This window comes from Pinus tabuliformis, chromosome 1_1 (genome assembly GCF_031772625.1).
Source record: "Pinus tabuliformis cultivar Carrire ecotype Pingquan chromosome 1_1, CPIR1, whole genome shotgun sequence".
Classification (NCBI taxonomy): Eukaryota; Viridiplantae; Streptophyta; class Pinopsida; order Pinales; family Pinaceae; genus Pinus; species Pinus tabuliformis.
In genome coordinates this window covers 367,700,062-367,717,924 of record NC_142297.1, presented here as the reverse complement: position 1 = coordinate 367,717,924, position 17,863 = coordinate 367,700,062, and the positions used below count along the sequence as shown (strand labels likewise).

At 35.8% G+C, this 17,863-nt stretch overlaps 1 pseudogene; it reads left to right on the top strand.

The window, feature by feature from the left end:
* The first annotated feature begins 8,742 nt into the window (after nt 1-8,742).
* Nucleotides 8,743-12,535, top strand: LOC149213140 (polygalacturonate 4-alpha-galacturonosyltransferase-like; annotated as a pseudogene).
* The last annotated feature ends 5,328 nt before the right edge of the window (nt 12,536-17,863 follow it).

Genomic DNA, 17,863 nt, shown 5'->3' with positions numbered 1-17,863 from the left:
AAAGACTTTAACACAAATCGAACATGTAAATACGAACTTAATTTGTATACGTATCAAAGTTACTTTGAGAGTTGCATGGAATGCTTAATTTTGTATAGAAGGAAGGGAAAACTTGAAGGGTTGATCACAACAAGCATGTATGGTCAATTATGATTATCATAGGTATATTAGTTTGGTTTTCCCAATCCAGAACTTGCACACTTTGTTACTACTGTTAAAGGCATGTCATGATGGTTTACTCGTGTAACATCATGTACATTTAGTTGTGTCTATTAAAGGCATGTTATTTTAATGACAAAACCAATGGTTTGTCAACTTGGTCAGCTTAGTGAGCTATGTGTTAATCATCTCAATGAACAACATATAAGGTCAATTAGCTTAGCCATTGACATGCACATTTCATTACCACTATTAGTGACATATTAGGTTAGATATTAATATGTATTTTTGATTAAAATTATCTAGGATATTAACCGAATCAACACGCATGTTTGACTACAATTGTGGGAGATATGTTAGATAAGTCAACCCCATCAACAACATTTACGTTCAATTGCACTTGTTAGAGGCATGACACAATGGTCAATTGATTAGTAACATGTACATTTTGTTTATCACTATTAAAGTTGTGTTAGGTTGGTTAACTTGTTCAACGACTTGTATGTTTGGTTACAATTATTAAAGCCTCACTTGATTGTTTACTGAAGTAAATGGAGTGTAAGTCTAGTTACCATTGTTGAAGGCATGTTTTGTTGGTTAAATTAGTTAACATCATATACATTCAACTATGATTGTTAGAGCCATCTAAGGCTATTAAACCCATTTAAAGTAGTGCATAACATCGATGGGGGCTTGCTTACTGCATTGTGTGTGAGTATAGTATGCTATTTTTCTTTTGTAAGTCAGAGATTTTTCAATAATAAAAAAGAATGTACAAGGGCGTCAAAATGCATGGCTTATAATTATTTATATATTTAATGTAATATTCCTTTCATTAAGAAGTGGAAATACACTTTGGGAATAGGGGAATTGGCGTTGTCTAGGGGAAACGTCGATCTCATCTATCTCATCTTCACTCTCCCTTCCCTATCATTAGCATCCCTCTCCTTTGTTTCTTTATCCAACAACACTAATAATAGAATTTTTGTGAAGAAGTATCATTGGATGACTCAGGACGAGGGTTAGAGCTCATATGTTTATCTTGGGTTTCTCCTTGGGGTTTTTGAGCTTACATATCTTGCTTTAAATTCTTCTTAAACGTCCCAACAATATCCTTTCCCATCTCTTGCTCATGAAACTTCAGCTTGTGAGCACAATATTCATCGTAAATTTCCTTTGAAGATTCATGTAGCCATTTTTCACTGAGGCCTATTCCTGGGGGGGAGATTGGGAGGATCTACATTTGTCAATAGACCTTTTTATTTTTGTCCCATGCCACCCCAAACTTTATAGCCCATCTTTGTAGCCAACATATACCCTCTTCCATATGTAAACTATTTATCAGATTGATAAAAAGAGAAGACTAAGCTCTTCCATGAACTTTTATTTGAAGATGAGAATGAAAGTAAAATGTTCAATTTTAATTGTACACCTAAACAATCTTAGAGACCCTTCCACCTAACTGGCTTAAAATCTGGACTCAAACCATGGTAGAACGTGACATTTTGAAGCGTGTCACTCTAGTCCCTTTGACAAGTGACATGACACCTTTTGTGAAAGAGCAACAAGAGACTATCGCCTCTTGCCCCTTTGAAAGTGGTGAAACTTTTTAGAAAAAGGGTAAATGTCTAAAAACATCATGGAAAAAGGTTTCCAAAAATTTAAGAATGATTCCATTTTATTGAATCACTACTACAAGAGACTATCGCCTCTTCCCCCTTTGAAAAAGTTGAAACTATCTAGAAAACAAATATATCTGAAAACATCATGAAAAAAAGTTTCCGAAGCATTTAAAAATGATTCCATTCCATTGAATCACTACTACATGAATTCATCTTAAAATTTCATTTTATTTATTAAATTTATCATAATCAAAATTCCCCATGGAAGACATTGAGAGGCATTAGAAGATATCTATATATATATATTTTTTCATAAGATCTTGTTAAAACATACCATGGCAATTTAATAACTTTATTTAAGACATTTTGTCTCCTGCATACCAGTCACCAAATAGAATTTCGAGGTGGGCGATGCCATTTTTTTTCAAACCCTCAAGGAGCACCCTGGAGGAGCTTTCAGGAATGGAAGAAGAACAATGGGTGACACAATTTTGTTCATACCCTGAATTTTTGAATTCTGGAGAAGGTTTCAGCAATTTTGTTCAAACCATGAATTTTTGAATTCTGGAGGAGGTTTCAACGATGGACCAACATTTTGCTACGAGTATCCTATTTTTCCCTTCTAGTTTGATAGCAGAAGGGGATTGTTGGGGTTTTGTGTAGGGAATGAGATACCTAAATGGAACTTGTTCGGCTCCTTGATTTCGCTATGGAACCCCAGACCCACATAAGGTTCAAATAGGACTGCTCCTTTCCACCATCACCCAAAAATGCCCCTCTCTCTATAGGTTGTCGCCTTCTCCTCCAAAGTAGTGAAAGAGGTTGATATACCTATTCCAGAAATTTTGGACTCGAGTAACTGATGAAAAAGCTTCAGTTGTCAGACATCCCCTTCAGAATCATACATTTTCCCTAGCACATGCAACAAAAACCCCTCTGAGGCTGCTACAGCAAAGGTCTGTCTTTGGAAGATTTGATGGTTATTGAAACCAGAGTAAATTAAAGAAAAGGAAAAGGCATAGTAAATTAAATTCAGTTTGAATCCATCAAATAAAATAGACTTCTTTGACTAAGACTAATTCTATCCTAGCTTTAACTGATGGAATGCAAATTTGGCAGCTAAGAAAAATAATGTGTAGCATGCAATGAGCATGGGTACTAGAAATTACTAATTAGATTATATAAAGGATTTTTAAACCCAATATGTAAAAATCATATAAAAGATGGCTCTGGGCTAAACCCACGTGTGTGTCCTAATTGCCTCAATGAGTTGATATGAGAAGAAATGTTGAGATGCATTTAGCTTAGACACCAATAACAGTCATACCTATTTAAATGAGCTTTTAGAACATTGTGTTTCAGATTTCAAGATCCTTGAAATTATCTTTATTTGTCATGAACCCCTTTCCTTTGATACCAGAATCTCAGAGATGCACAAAGGTTGATCCTTTACCTTCAATAAGCATCTACCCAATGGAAAATCATGAACACTATTTTTCAAACCCTCTAGATTGATGTCCAAGGGACGAGGATACTTCACCTTTTGTAGCCTTTTATACTTCTCTGTGAGACAAACAAAGCCTTAATACAAGGTCGAAGGCATGTCAATGGGCTCAAGAGTAATATTATATATATGAGCTTAGATGTTAGGAACTTTATAGCTTCAGATATGATTTTATATAAAGCTGCAATAGAGAAGGAATTTCGAGTGAGACACTATCTCCAAACCAAATTCAATTCAAGGGTGATTTCATAATAGAAGATTTGACCCTAAAGCAACCAAAGATTCTTGGCTGTAGTCATGACAATAGGCCTTAGATATAGATCATTTGACCAACAATTTGATATTGAGCTCTATCCTAGAGATGCTTGATTGATGGGGCCTTGATCTCATTTTCTTTCTGGGATCTGCAACATATAATTTTGTAGTAGGAGTTTCAATGCTTCGCGATGACTGATCTTTCAAGAGGAAGGAGGTCAGTGTTGTCAGAAAACTTCTTGTGATTTCTTTCTTCCTTGATTGTGCTTGCCCTCACCTTAGCTCTAATACCTTGTCCTAACCTTAACTTTGATACCATTATGGCAGGGCAAGCTAAACATGACAACAATAGAGGTAAGGCATTGTAGATTCCTGTGTTGTCTGTCTTTTAGCTTCTAGAACATCATATGTTTTATTGCCAATTTCTGCTAAATTTAAAATTGACATACTAATCCGAGAAGAGGGTTTGTAATGCTAATAACCTCTTCTTCAATGCATGTTGGCACAGTCGAGTCTTGTTAAAGGAACAATTATTTCTTCTGTAAAATTGGCAGCAAACGACAACATACAACATCTTTTCTGAGAATCAAAACAACTTCTAGAAGTGCTATGACATTAATTCAACACTATGTTTATAAACCGGTTCATACTTATGGACACAAGATGTGTAAAATGCATTCTTTAATAAAAAATTTCTTTGTCGGTTGGTTTAAAGCTTACAACCTTACTCCTATCTTGAAGAAAGGGTACTTGCTTCCCTTTCACTTCATAGGTATATGAAAACCCAGTTTTGTAAGCACCCATAACCATGAATATTATACCAACTCCCTATGGTCATTTCATCAATAATGTAAGTCTAACACTCATCCATGTGGTAGTCATAAGGCATTTAGGTAAGGTTTTACTAACACTAGCATCCCAAACCATTAAGATCTATCCATGGCCTCAAAATGATGTATTTCCTTTACTCAATAGAACACTCATCATTTCTCTCCCCCAATCATCATATTTTTTCTCTTCATTCTGAATGAGAAATCAATCAACAAGTCACCATTTTAAATGCTAGATCACAATATGTTTATCTTCTCTCTTGTGCTTACACTCTAGTATTCTCGCAGCTTCATAATTAGGAATCTTAAACACAGTCTCATGATGTGCATTCAGGGACGCATAATTTACCCTTGCTTTGCATCAAATTACCCCCCTAGCATTCACTTTACCTTTACATGCCTCAATGCAAGGCATGCCAAGTCGGTACCTGCTCAATTAAATTAGTAAGTTGAGGGGCGTCATATATACCAAACGTTGCCTACCTGTTCTTCCTCTTCTTATGTCGTAGTGTATGAACAGTCAGCCAGACTAGTGAGGATCCCCATTAATAATAACATCTATGTTGGCATCTAAATCTGAATGACGTGTTTCCCTTAATTATCTGTTTTGGTTTTTTAACCAAAAAGGCTAACAGAGATAGAGACCCTCAAATCTGTCTACTTCTGGCCCCTATGGCCATTTTAATCTAGGTTTTTACCATGTCAGTGTCCCTTTCTTTCTCAAAACTGCATGAAATTAGTTGATCTATCCATTTCGTAATGCCTTTGGTAAATTTTTCTATCAAATTCTCTGAAGTATATATGGGATCTAAGGGTTTTTTTGGTTGTTGTTGACTTCATATATTTCTGCTAACCATGATATGGGTTTGATGTAGAGGATTATGATTGAGTAAGCGTTGCATTGCTCGATATCTGTTTAGGAGGAGGAGAAGGAGAAAAGTGGTTTTAGGGTTGAGAGCTAAAGATGCCTATGAAAAGAGGAGGTGTGTTGAATGAAGGGTGGTAGGGCTACCAGCGTGGTAGAAATGGAGGATGGGGGGGTCAGGGTTTTCATCATTGAATAACTGTGGTGGGCTTCCTTGTTATCTTTGTGGTCATGCCATTGGTTTTTCTGGCAGTTAGGTTTCGTCACTCCACATCTACATCTGCAACTGGTAAGCTTCTTCCTTCTCTCCTCCTATCACACGGAATCAGTCAATAGTGCGGACACAACCGACCTTCCTAGAAGTCTAAGACATTCTAATGGCAAACAAGACAAAAGAGAACAATCCTTCTCTAAATATGCATTAGAATATGAAAAATCAAGTGTTTAGTTCTTACCTTTAACCAACGCTGTTGTAGAAGTCCAGCTTCGTTGATCCGGATGAGCTTCTCCTTCTCTTCGAAACTTGCAATCACCAAAAGTCAAACCATTAAATAGCACCTGATTATAACAAAACAAAGCATATTCAACATATAGACCAAGGAGTATATGAAACAACTCATAAACAACAAGTTATTGAGAAGAATGGACAAATTTGTATTAAAGGTAACAAAAGGAACCATTACAACCTGAGCCTTGGTGTTGTGCAAGCTCCTTCCAGGGTCCACAAGAGTTCTCCTTTACTTTGACAAATCTCACCCACTTCCAAATAGAACAAGCAAAGATGGCAATCTCTCCTCACAAGCTTTTAAATGGGAGTCCTAATTCCAGCAGCATCTACCCTTAGAAATGTTTAGCTTCCAACCTCCCCTCCTTCTGGCCCAATGCCTGTATTTATAGTGCTGTAGAGGAAGTTATTCAGGTCCACCATCAATGGGATAATCCTCTCTTTGGATGGGATAGCTCCCTTATTGATGGGATAAGTTCCTCTTTGGTAGGGGTACATGAACCATCTGGAGGCGCTCCATACACGTCGAATAACCTTCTAGAATGCTCTAGAAATGACCACAAGTAACTTTTAAAAGATGAAACTTGCGCATTTTGACCTTTACAGGGGGACGCACCTGCCCCTTTACATACAGAGCGTCTTTGGACGCAGGCATTGTGAACATTGGGTGCGTACCCGCAGGTAAGGTTGAGAGAACCTGCGTACCCAGAGATAAATACATTTACAAAGACTTTCTCTCTTCTTGGAGTTTGACATGGAGAACAGAGGCATAAGACTTGCCTAAGAGGATAGCATGACTGTTGATAGAGCCATACTAACTGTAAATAGTCATGGTGACATTTTTTAGTGTAACACCTCCCTTTCTAGTAAGCTTCTTCCTGCCCTCCCCCCTCGTTAGGTTGCTTCTGTCTCTTTTTCTCGGGTGGGTCAGCATTTAATTTATCTTTATTGGCAAGCATGCACTTTCTTAATCTGGTAGTATTACAATGAAGTGTAGACTTCTTACAACATTCAAGTAAGATCTCCATTACATTGAAGTGTAGTCATATTTTACTATTTTAGAAAGATCCCTTTCATTGAGAACCCATTGAACAATGTATTTATGTGATTTGAGCCTTGGCGGGGAATTATCATCACCCTAGGTTAACCATTGAACCAAGACCCCATGGACGTGCTTCAAAATTTGATTTTCCTTCACCACCCCCAGTTAACCATTGAACCAAAACCCGATGGACCTACTTTGGAATTTGATTTTCCTTTTAGCTTTTTTCATAGGATCTGAAGGCATAGATGTTATCAAACATACTTTCGTCGCTTATTGTCAAAAGTTTAGCACCTCTAGCATTTTTCCAGACATTTTGTGAGTTTTCTTTATAGGTTTCCTTTCATTTGATCTGTGTGAAGTTGTGAACTCCATCTCTAAATTAACACGGTAGAATACCTACCGGGAGAAAGATTCAAAGTTTGTACCTCTCTCGTGCAAGAGCAAAGGTTTTACCAACTGCCCCTAGGGTAATTTCCCTTGCCAAAGATAATGAAACCATTCATCCCGATAGCAAGAAATAACAATGCTCTTTCCATTTTTTAACAAAGGGAAATGCATATGACTGGTAAATTCGCTGGACAACTGCTCAGTGAATTCACTGGGCACTCCTCATTCTGAGTAGGATGGTACTAAGTGTGCACTGTATTCTGCATAAGCTGGATGGGTATTATAAAAATATATTTGTTAAGAGTTCAGTTCAACATCTTACTCGTGGGAATTGAAGCTGGGTGGGAAGGGTAACAATCATTCTTCCCATCCACTCATTATCCAAGCTAGACCCACTTTCCATCCATAAAGCTAAATCCATTTCTCATCAGTCAAGCTAAAACCAATTCTGATCCACCCAACCTAGACCAAATTCACAATGACAATCTTGTTCACCAGCTACTTTCTGCTATACATATCATTTTCACACTATTCCCACAGTGTTCAGAGCACATTAGCCAAAACAAACGATAGATATTATACACACCATTTTATTATTGATGTGTAATGAAATCTCAATCTTAGCATATGCATGATAGAAAAGCAGCTCCCTTTTTAGCGTTTCAGTATTTTTATAGATATTCTTCTCCATCAAGTCTTTCTACCTGACCTTTTATGCATTTTTTGTCATTTAAAACAGTAGGGCACAACCTCTGAGGAGATGGATCTATTAGAATGGTATTCTCTTTCCACATCTAGAAAACCAATTTTATTTTTCTATGGCCATTTTGTTCTTTTTCAGGATCTAGGCAAGGCACTTGCACTTACGTTAGTCTAATCCTAGAAAATAAATAGTGTCCCTAAACTAAAATTTAATCGACCTGAGTGGATTGAAATAGAGAGGAATTGTTGAGGATACTCGAGCTCTGTCATATGTTTAAAATCGCTCTTATCTATTTATCTGTGGTGTTCACAGGAACAGGCAGATGACTAGAGAAAGAAAAGTTTAACAGAGAGCATTGACTCTCTCTTCCCAAAGGAGACAAGTATAAGAAACTTGTTGCCTTTGGATATCTTAAATTTGATTTCTCCCCTATTGAGCAAAGAATTCAAAATAAATTTTATTTACTGGGCATGTGATTGATGTCATAACAACTAACACAGAGGACTCGGGAACTCTAAACTTAAATATTGTTGGATGGAATGATTTATCTTCCTCATGGGTATTAGAAAAGCCCTCCGAAGTAAACCAAAGGGATATTACTAACTCTGAGATACGATTGGTGAATATTTTGGTTATTTTCTCTATTGAACATGTAAGGAAACATATGTGATGATGATCTATGTAGTTGAGTAGGGTTGTATTAAGCAAGAAGTGAAAACTGACATTGGCAGGGGTGCTTCTCTATTTCTAACGATGTACATCAAGTAGAGGCAAACGACTTCTGGAAACAGCTCAGAGAAGTTACATTCGCAATAAGATGGTGTGATCTTCAATGAAGAAGGCAAGGAAAATCCTGAGGTGGGTAAAATGAATGATGAGGTGCAGAAAAAAACTTCCAATGACAAAGAACTTCTTACAAGGTTTCAAGAGGATGACACAAGAAGTGAACATCAAGATGTCAAAGAGAATGCTCTTGATGGTAAGTTTTGATTTTCCTTGGTTAACTCGTCTATGATGTTGGTAGCCTACTGTAAGGTAATGCCTAGTCAAACTCCCAGGACAATGGTTGTTGTAATGCAGACCATTTGCAGCTTGAAGAAAGTCCAACACATGTTTCACGGAGGGTAAAATTCTTTGTTGCACTAGATTGCTAATTTTTGTTCTCATGGAAAAGGGAATTGTTATATTATTTTCCAAAATCCTTTTTGAATGTTACTTCTCCAATAGAAAAATTTTATATTTCTTATATTTTAGCATAGTATGCTTTAATTTATATTAGTTTAATGTTTACATCAATTGAGACAAAAGAGGAGGGAGAAAAGGTCAACAGAGTTGATTCAACATGATGAAGAAAAACGAGTTGAGCTTGAAAACATAGCAATTAAATGTTCCAAGGAGGTAGATTCTACTGTCGTGGGAAAATATAGCATTTGGAGGCAAGAGAATGAGAACGAGAATTCTGACTCCACTATTAGATTGTTGTGAGACCAACTGATCATGGCTAGGGTGTATTCAAGCATTTCTGAGGCTAGGAATAATCTTGATTTATACCATGAATTGATGCTTCGTATTAAAGAATGTACATTGGGTGAGTCTAATGTAGATTCTGATCTACCTCAAAGGTAATAGTTTTCGAATTGGCTGCTTCTAAATCAAGAGTAGTAAGTGCTTCAATTTTCATTTGGTGTTCATATCCTTTGTTTCTTTTAAAGTTGTAGTCTGTGTGTCAATCTTTCTGCTTTTCATTCTCTTTTTCATGGCTGACAATTGATATGAATGTTTCAGTGCACCTGAGAAGATCAAGGCTATGGGTCATGTCCTATCCAAGGCTAGACAATAATCTTATGATTGTGCGACAGTAGCAAAGAAGTTGTGAGCCATGCCTCAGTTTGCAGATGAGCAAGTACCTTGAAAAAGCAAAGTACATTTTTAAGTTAGCTGGTAGCAAAAATTGTTCCCAAGGACCTGCATTGTCTGTCCATGCGATTGACCATTGATTATTACTCGCTTGCCCTTGAAAACCGAAATTTCCTAAAAAGGACAAGTTGGAGGATCCAACTCTTTATCACAAGGCATTATTTTTTGACAATGTGTTGGCTGCATCTGTGGTTGTGAATTCAACTGTCATGAATGCTAAGGTGAAGTGTTATTAATTTAAAATACTTTAAAAGCTTGGAAGTCCAACAGTTTTGCTGCATTTTACATTTAATATTTGGATCTCATTGTAGGTGATTTACTTGTGTTTGGAGGAACCTCAGAAACATGTATTTCATCTCATCACAGACAAGTTAAATTTTGGGGCCATGAAAATGTGGTTTTTACTTAATCCAACAAAGAAAGCTGCGATATATGTAGAAAATGTTGATGATTTTAAATGGCTCAATTCCTCCTATTTCCCTGTGCTTCGCCAACTTGAATGCGCAGCTATGAAAGAGTATTATTTCAAGGCATATCACTCGACTACACTCTCAGCACGTTCCTCCAATTTGAAATATATAAATCCAAAATATTTATCCATGCTAAATCATCTTCGTTTCTATCTTCCACAAGTTTATCCCAAACTGGACAAGATCCTTTTCTGGGATGATGATATTGTGGTGCATAAAGATTTGACGCCCTTGTGGTCAGTATATCTTCATGGAAAGGTTAATGGTTTAGTGGAAACTTGTGGAAAAAGCTTTCACCAGTTTGAAAAATACCATAATTTTTCCAATCCGCACATAGCCAGGCAATTTGATCCTAATGCTTATGGTTGGGCATATGGGATGAATTTATTTGATCTCAAAGAATGGAAGAAACAAGATATAACTGGAATATATCACAAGTGGTAGAACATGGTAAGTGTGTAGTGTGGTTTATTTATGTTAATTCTTGTGATGCTTACTTTAAAGTATTTGAAGTAAATCTGAAGTAATTAGCTAGAAAACTTAATGGGCTTTTCTTTGTTTGATTTCTAAGTTTTTCTTTTATTGTATGTTAGAATGAGGACAGAGTGTTGTGGAAGCTTGGAACACTACCCCCTAGATTTTCGCATTGCCTGCTTCTAAATCAAGAGTAGTAAGTGCTTCCATTTGCATTTGGTGTTCATATCCTTTGTTTCTTTTAAAGTTGCAGTCTGTGTCTCAATCTTTCTGCTTTTCATTCTCTTTTTCATGACCGATAATTGATATGAATGTTTCAGTGCACCTGAGAAGATCAAGGCTATGGGTCATGTCCTATCCAATGCTAGAGAACAATTTTATGGATGTGCGATAGTAACAAAGAAGTTGTAACCCATGCTTTAGTATGTAGATGAGAAAGTAAGGACCTTGGAAAAGCAAAGTAAATTTTTAAGTCAGGTGGCAACAAAGTCTGTTCCCAAGGGCCTGCACTGTCTGTCCATGCGATTGACCATAGATTATTACTTTCTTCCTCTTGAAAAGTGATAATTTCCTAAAAAGGACAAGTTGGAGGATCCAACTCTTTATCAATATGCATTATTTTTTGACAATGTATTGGCTGCATCTGTGGTTGTGAATTCAATTGTCATGAATGCTAAGGTGAAGTGTTATTAATTTAAATTAATATAAAGTTTGGAAGTCCAACAATTTTTCTACATTTTACATTTAATATTTGGATCTCATTGTAGGTGATTTACATGTGTTCGCAGGAATCTGAGAAACATGTATTTCATCTCATCACATACAAGTTAAATTTTGGGGCCATGAAAATGTGGTTTTTACTTAATCCCCCAGGGAAAGCTACGATACATGTAGAAAATGTTGATGATTTTAAATGGATCAATTCTTCCTATTTCCATGTGCTTCGCCAACTCAAATCCGCAGCTATGAAAGAGCATTATTTCAAGGTAGATCACTCGACTACACTCTCAGCACATTCCTCCAATTTGAAATATATAAATCCAAAATATTTATCCATGCTAAATCATCTTCATTTCTATCTTCCACAAGTTTACCCCAAAATGGACAAGATCCTTTTCTTGGATGATGATATTGTGGTGCAGAGAGATTTGATGCCCTTGTGGTCAGTAGATATTCATGGAAAGGTTAATGGTTCAGTGGAAACTTGTGGAGAAAGCTTTCGTTGGCTTGACAAATACCTTAAATTTTCTAATCCGCACATAGCCAGGCACTTTGATCCTAATGCTTGTGGTTGGGAATATGGGATGAATGTATTTGATCTCAAAGAATGGGAGAAACAAGATATAACTGGAATATATCACAAGTGGCAGAACATGGTAAGTGTGTAGTGTGGTTTATTTATGTTAATTCCTCTGATGCTTACTTTAAAGTATTTGAAGTAAAACTGAAGTAATTAGCTAGAAAACTTAATGGATTTTTCTTTGTTCGATTTCTAAGTTTTTCTTTTATTGTATGTCGGAATGAGGATAAAATGTTTTGGAAGCTTGGAACACTACCCCCTGGATTGAACGTTTTATCGCTTGACCCACCCTTTGGACAAGTCTTGGCATGTGTTGGGTTTAGGATATAATCCTAGCGTGGACTGTTCAGAGATTGGCAATGCAGTTGTTGTTCATTACAATGGGAACATGAAACCTTGGTTTGAGTTGGCAATGATGAACTGGAGGCCTTACTAGACAAAACAGATAAAATATGATCATCCTTTCTTACAACAGTGCAATATAAATGAATATTTGTGACCTCAATATTCATACTGCAATAGATTGTCAAATGTAAAGTGTAAAGGCCCTTGATTCTGGTTGATAATTCATTCTAATTCATTTTTTTTGGAGTTCCACAGAAGGTTTCTAGTTTATGGCTTAATGAGTCAAGTTTTTGGAGGTGTAGTGGCCTAGCTAAGTTTAAGATTTACAAATTTTATGTCCTCATTGTATTCCTTCATAGTTGGAAGTAAACTCCTATATAAGTATTCTTTTCTTTGTTAGTTAATATTTCTATTTCATCAAGTAATTACACAAATTGTTCTTCCAAGAACACAAAGAAGTACGAGACAAAAATATTTAGGCTTTCAAGGAAGGGCAAAACCTCTCAATAGGGGAAAACCCAACAATCCTCCTCTTATTGAATTTATTCAAAATGATATATCCAACACAAGACCAAAGAGTCCCTCCAAGTCAGCCCTCCTCTTTAAGTCAAGGTCAATAGTTGAGTCTCTGCCTAGTCAAAGTCAGAAGCAGCTTTTGAATTTCTGTTCTTATTGCATGTTTAATCTCTTATTATAATACACTGACTTCGAATTACAGACTCTTTGCCTTCTATTACTTCTCTTCGGCCACTACATCAAACCCTTGACTCTTTACCGCGGATATTCAGATCCTGCTGCAAATAGATAGCTTTAGATTGAGAATCGGCTTAGTCACAGACTTCGGTTTCTTCAACAGTTGTAGACTTCTTTTTATCCTCAGTTTTTCTTCTCCAATTGGATTACAGACTTCGAGCTTTTTCACTTTGTTTGTTGCTACCCAAAAGGGGACAAATATAGGCTAAAACACCTGGATATCATTCTCCATGAGCTTTGACTTAACTAAACAAAAGAGTGACTCTGCCTGGATTGTTGCCTTTGTAATGTTGAAATGTCTTGCAATCTTTGCCTGTGACAAGATGCAATAGCCCTAATTGGACAACACTGAAACTAGCTCAATTCAGTGTTTAACTACCATGACCAATTCCTTCATTTTCCCATAGCAGCTATGCTGCAATAGTCTCACATGGAGCGAGGGTTAATTTGCACATGGACGTCTCTCTTTTGACAATGAAGGCAATGTGCTAGCCTCTCATCTAATATATGTTCCTAAGATATAATAAACTTATGGTGTATGAGTTATCATCATTCTTACTCCTTAGTTATATTGTATGTGCTCCCTGTCTTTGTGCTCATGGTTGGAATAAATAACTCTCCATTGAATTTCTATTAGCATCATTTAGAAACTCTTGATTGATTGATGCTTTATGAAATGCATCAGCTCTGAGTTACTCATAATCCACTTTCTTGTTGAGTTAGAGATCAACTGCCACAGTTCTAGAGATGTTGCATTTCCTCAAGGAGTTGCTAATTTGGTTTCTGTACAACTGTTAAGAATTTCTCTCTCCTTACCTAGAGTGTTCTTAAGCGTTCTTGGGTGGATTTCTACTTACTACAGTCGTTTCCCTCTCCCCTGAGCATCATTTTCATTTGCTAGGGTTAGTTTGAGCTCAATCTTGGTTGTCTAAGAGGCCATAGTTACTAGACAAGGCCATACATAGCTATAGGAGATCATTGGCTTTCTAATTTCCCTTCATTCCCATAAATCAATCGAATACATTGGTGCTGAAATCTACAAGGCAAACCATTCTTGATGTCTATTTATGGTAGAATGTAATTATATTATAATGTTGTTAAATTGAGATTCATTACTTGAGTGATTCAAATTATATGTTGTTCCATTGGTATTGGGAATCGTTACACGAGAACCCATTAACTACAATTATTCACCAATAATATCCAAAGGTTGTTCTGTACTAGAATGATGATTGTCTAGTATGATGTATAATGAGGATAGGGTTGAAGAAATGAATGAGGAGAAATATCATTCAAGGGGCAATGTGGATGAAATTTGTACTATAGAAAAAGAAAATACAATAGTATGGACAAATATGGACAAATTCTGATGAAGAACATGCAACATAAGCCAACTTTGATGAAAACACAAAGTGTGAATAGTTTGACCTGTCTAATTTCGCACTTATTGCATATTCAACTGGTGGATATGTATCTTCTTATATTGATAATATGGAAAATCAAGATTACATACAACAATGTATACACACTTTTACCTTAAGGCAAAGTGTTGGGAAAAAGACCCTCAAGGAGAACTCCCCTGAGAAAAGTAGCAATTCAGTGAGCAAAAACTGTTGTAAAGATGCTAGCAATCAATTGTCCAAGGGTGATTTTTGGATGCCCTCACAAGAACTAAAGATTGTATCCCACTATCCAAAGGATCTTCTCTCAACTAAAAAGGGTATGATAATAAATTCTTATGGGAAAAAGGCACAACACATTTATCTTTGGTTGGGAGTTTATCCATATTGCCCATGATGTAAATAGTTATAATGTCATGTTGAGTAGATTTTTGGCGCACCTTTGAGAAGGTATCATTATCAAATGGGGTCTAGAAATCTAAAATGTTATCCATTGAATTAGTTATAGGATTATATTTGTCTAGATGGGAAGGTTGATATAGTTTGAGCTTGTAGGAATTAATTATTGGAGAATACCCTATTGCAGAGGAAGCTTTGGGTTGAATGAAATTTGATGAACCTACTGTAGTATATGTGAGCTAAATTTTTTATTTTTAATATATTTGTGCCTTATACTATTTCTTACGATGGATGGCATATGATATGTAGGAAGCTTTTCACTCTATAGAAGATATTCATGGCCTTGTGTATGGTCAAGAAGATTCCTAAACCTCAAATGACGGCAATCTGCTATTTAAAGTTAACAAAGATATTTTGGATATTAGAAACTCATTTGTATCATGCTTATGTATGGTACAAGCTCTGTATACTCCAGTAAAGCTACAATAAATACTTAGCATAGAAGGATTTGTAGCTGATGGCATCATCTGGATTGTTTGCTACCATTGTGGAATGGGATGAGGGAAATGTGAAATGGGATGAGGGAAATGTGTATAAAAATCATATTCTAGAAACCATTTATCTTTGGTTGGGATTTTACGCATATTTCCCATGATGTAAATAGTTATAATGTCATGTTGAGTAGATTTTTGTCACATGTTTAAGAAGGTATCACTATCGAATGGGGGCCAGAAATCTAAAATGTTATCTATTGAATTAGATATAGGATTATATTGGTCTAGATGGGAAGGTTGATATAGTTTTATCTTGTAGGAATTAATTATTGGAGAATACCCTATTGCAGAGGAAGCTTTGGGTTGAATGAAATTTCATGAACCTACTATAGAATCTGTGAGCTAAATTATTTTTATTTTTAATATATTTTTACCTTATACTATTTCTTATGACAAATGGAATATGATATGTAGGAAGCTTTTCACTCTATAGAAGATATTCATGGCCTTGTTTATGGTCAAGAATATTCCTAAATCTCAAATGACAACAATCTACTATTCAAACTTAACAAAGATATTTTAGATATTAGAAAGTCATTTGTATCATGCTTATGCATGCTACAAGCTCTATATCCTCCAGAAAAGCTACAATAAATACTTAGCATACAAGGATTTGCAGTTCATGGCATCATCTGGATTGTTGGATGCCATTTCTGTAGGAGATCATTGGCTTTCCAATTTCCCTTCATTCCCATAAATCCATCGAATACATGGGTGTTGAAATCTACAAGGAAAAGCATTTTTGATGTGTATTTATGGTAGAATGTAATTATATTCTAATGTTTTTAAATTGATATTCATTACTTAAGTGATTCAAATTATATGTTGTTCCATTGGTATTGGGAATCGTTACATGAGAACCCTTTAACTATAATTATTCACCAATAATATCTAGAGGTTGTTCTGTACTAGAATGATGATTGTCCAGTATGCTGTATAATGAGGATAAGGTTGAAGAAATGAATGAGGAGAAATCCCATTCAGGGGGCAGTGTGGATCAAGGTTGTACTGTAGAAAAATAAAATACAACAGTATGGACAAATATGGACAAATTCTGATGAAGAACATGCAACATCAACCAAATTCGATGAAAACACAAAGTGTGAACAGTTTGAGCTGTCTGATTTCGCACTTATTGCACATTCAACTGGTGGATCTGTATCTTCTTGTATTGATAATATGGAAGATCAAGATTACATACAAAAATGTATACACACTTTTACCTTAAGGCAAAGTGTTGCACAAAAGATCATCAAGGAAAACTCTCCTGAGACAAGTATCAAGTCAGTGAACAAAAACTATTGTAAAGATGCTAGCAGTCAACTGTCCAAGGGTGACTTTTGGATGCCCTCACAAGAACTAAAGATTGTATCCCACTATCCAAAGGATCTTCTCTCAACTAAAAAGGGTATGCTAATAAATTCTTCTGGGAAAAAGGTACAACACATTTATCTTTGGTTGGGAGTTTATCCATATTGCCCATGATGTAAATAGTTATAATATCATGTTGAGTAGATTTTTGGCACAACTTTAAGAAGGTATCATTATCAAATGGGGACTAGAAACCTAAAATGTTATCCATTGAATTAGATATAGGATTATATTTGTCTAGATGGGAAGGTTGATATAGTTTGAGCTTCTAGGAATTAATTATTGGAGACTACCATATTGCAGAGGAAGCTTTGGGTTGAATGAAATTTCATGAACCTACTATAGAATCTGTGAGCTAAATTTTTTATTTTTAATATATTTTTTCCTTATACTATTTCTTATGATGGATGGCATATGATATGTAGGAAGCTTTTCACACTATAGAATATATTCATGGCCTTGTGTATGGTCAAGAAGATTCCTAAACCTTAAATGATGACAATCTGCTATTCAAAGTTAACAAATATATTTTGGTTATTAGAAAGTCCTTTGTATCATGCTTATGCATGGTACAAACTCCATATCATCTAGAAAAGCTACAATAAATACTTAGCATAGAAGGATTTGTAGTTGATGGCATCATCTAGATTGTTGGCTACCATTGTGAAATGGGATGAGGGAAATGTGTAGAAAAATCATATTCTTGTAACCATTTATCTTTGGTTGGGAGTTTACCCATATTGCCCATGATGTAAATAGTTATAATGTCATGTTGAATATATTTTTGGCACACCTTTAAGAAGGTATCATTATCAAATGGGGGCCAGAAATCTAAAATGTTATCTATTGAATTAGATATAGGATTATATTTGTCTAGATGGGAAGGTTGATATAGATTGATCTTGTAGGAATTAATTATTGGAGAATACCCTATTGCAGAGGAAGCTTTGGGTTGAATGAAATTTCATGAATGTACTGTAGAATCTGTGAGCTAAATTATTTTTA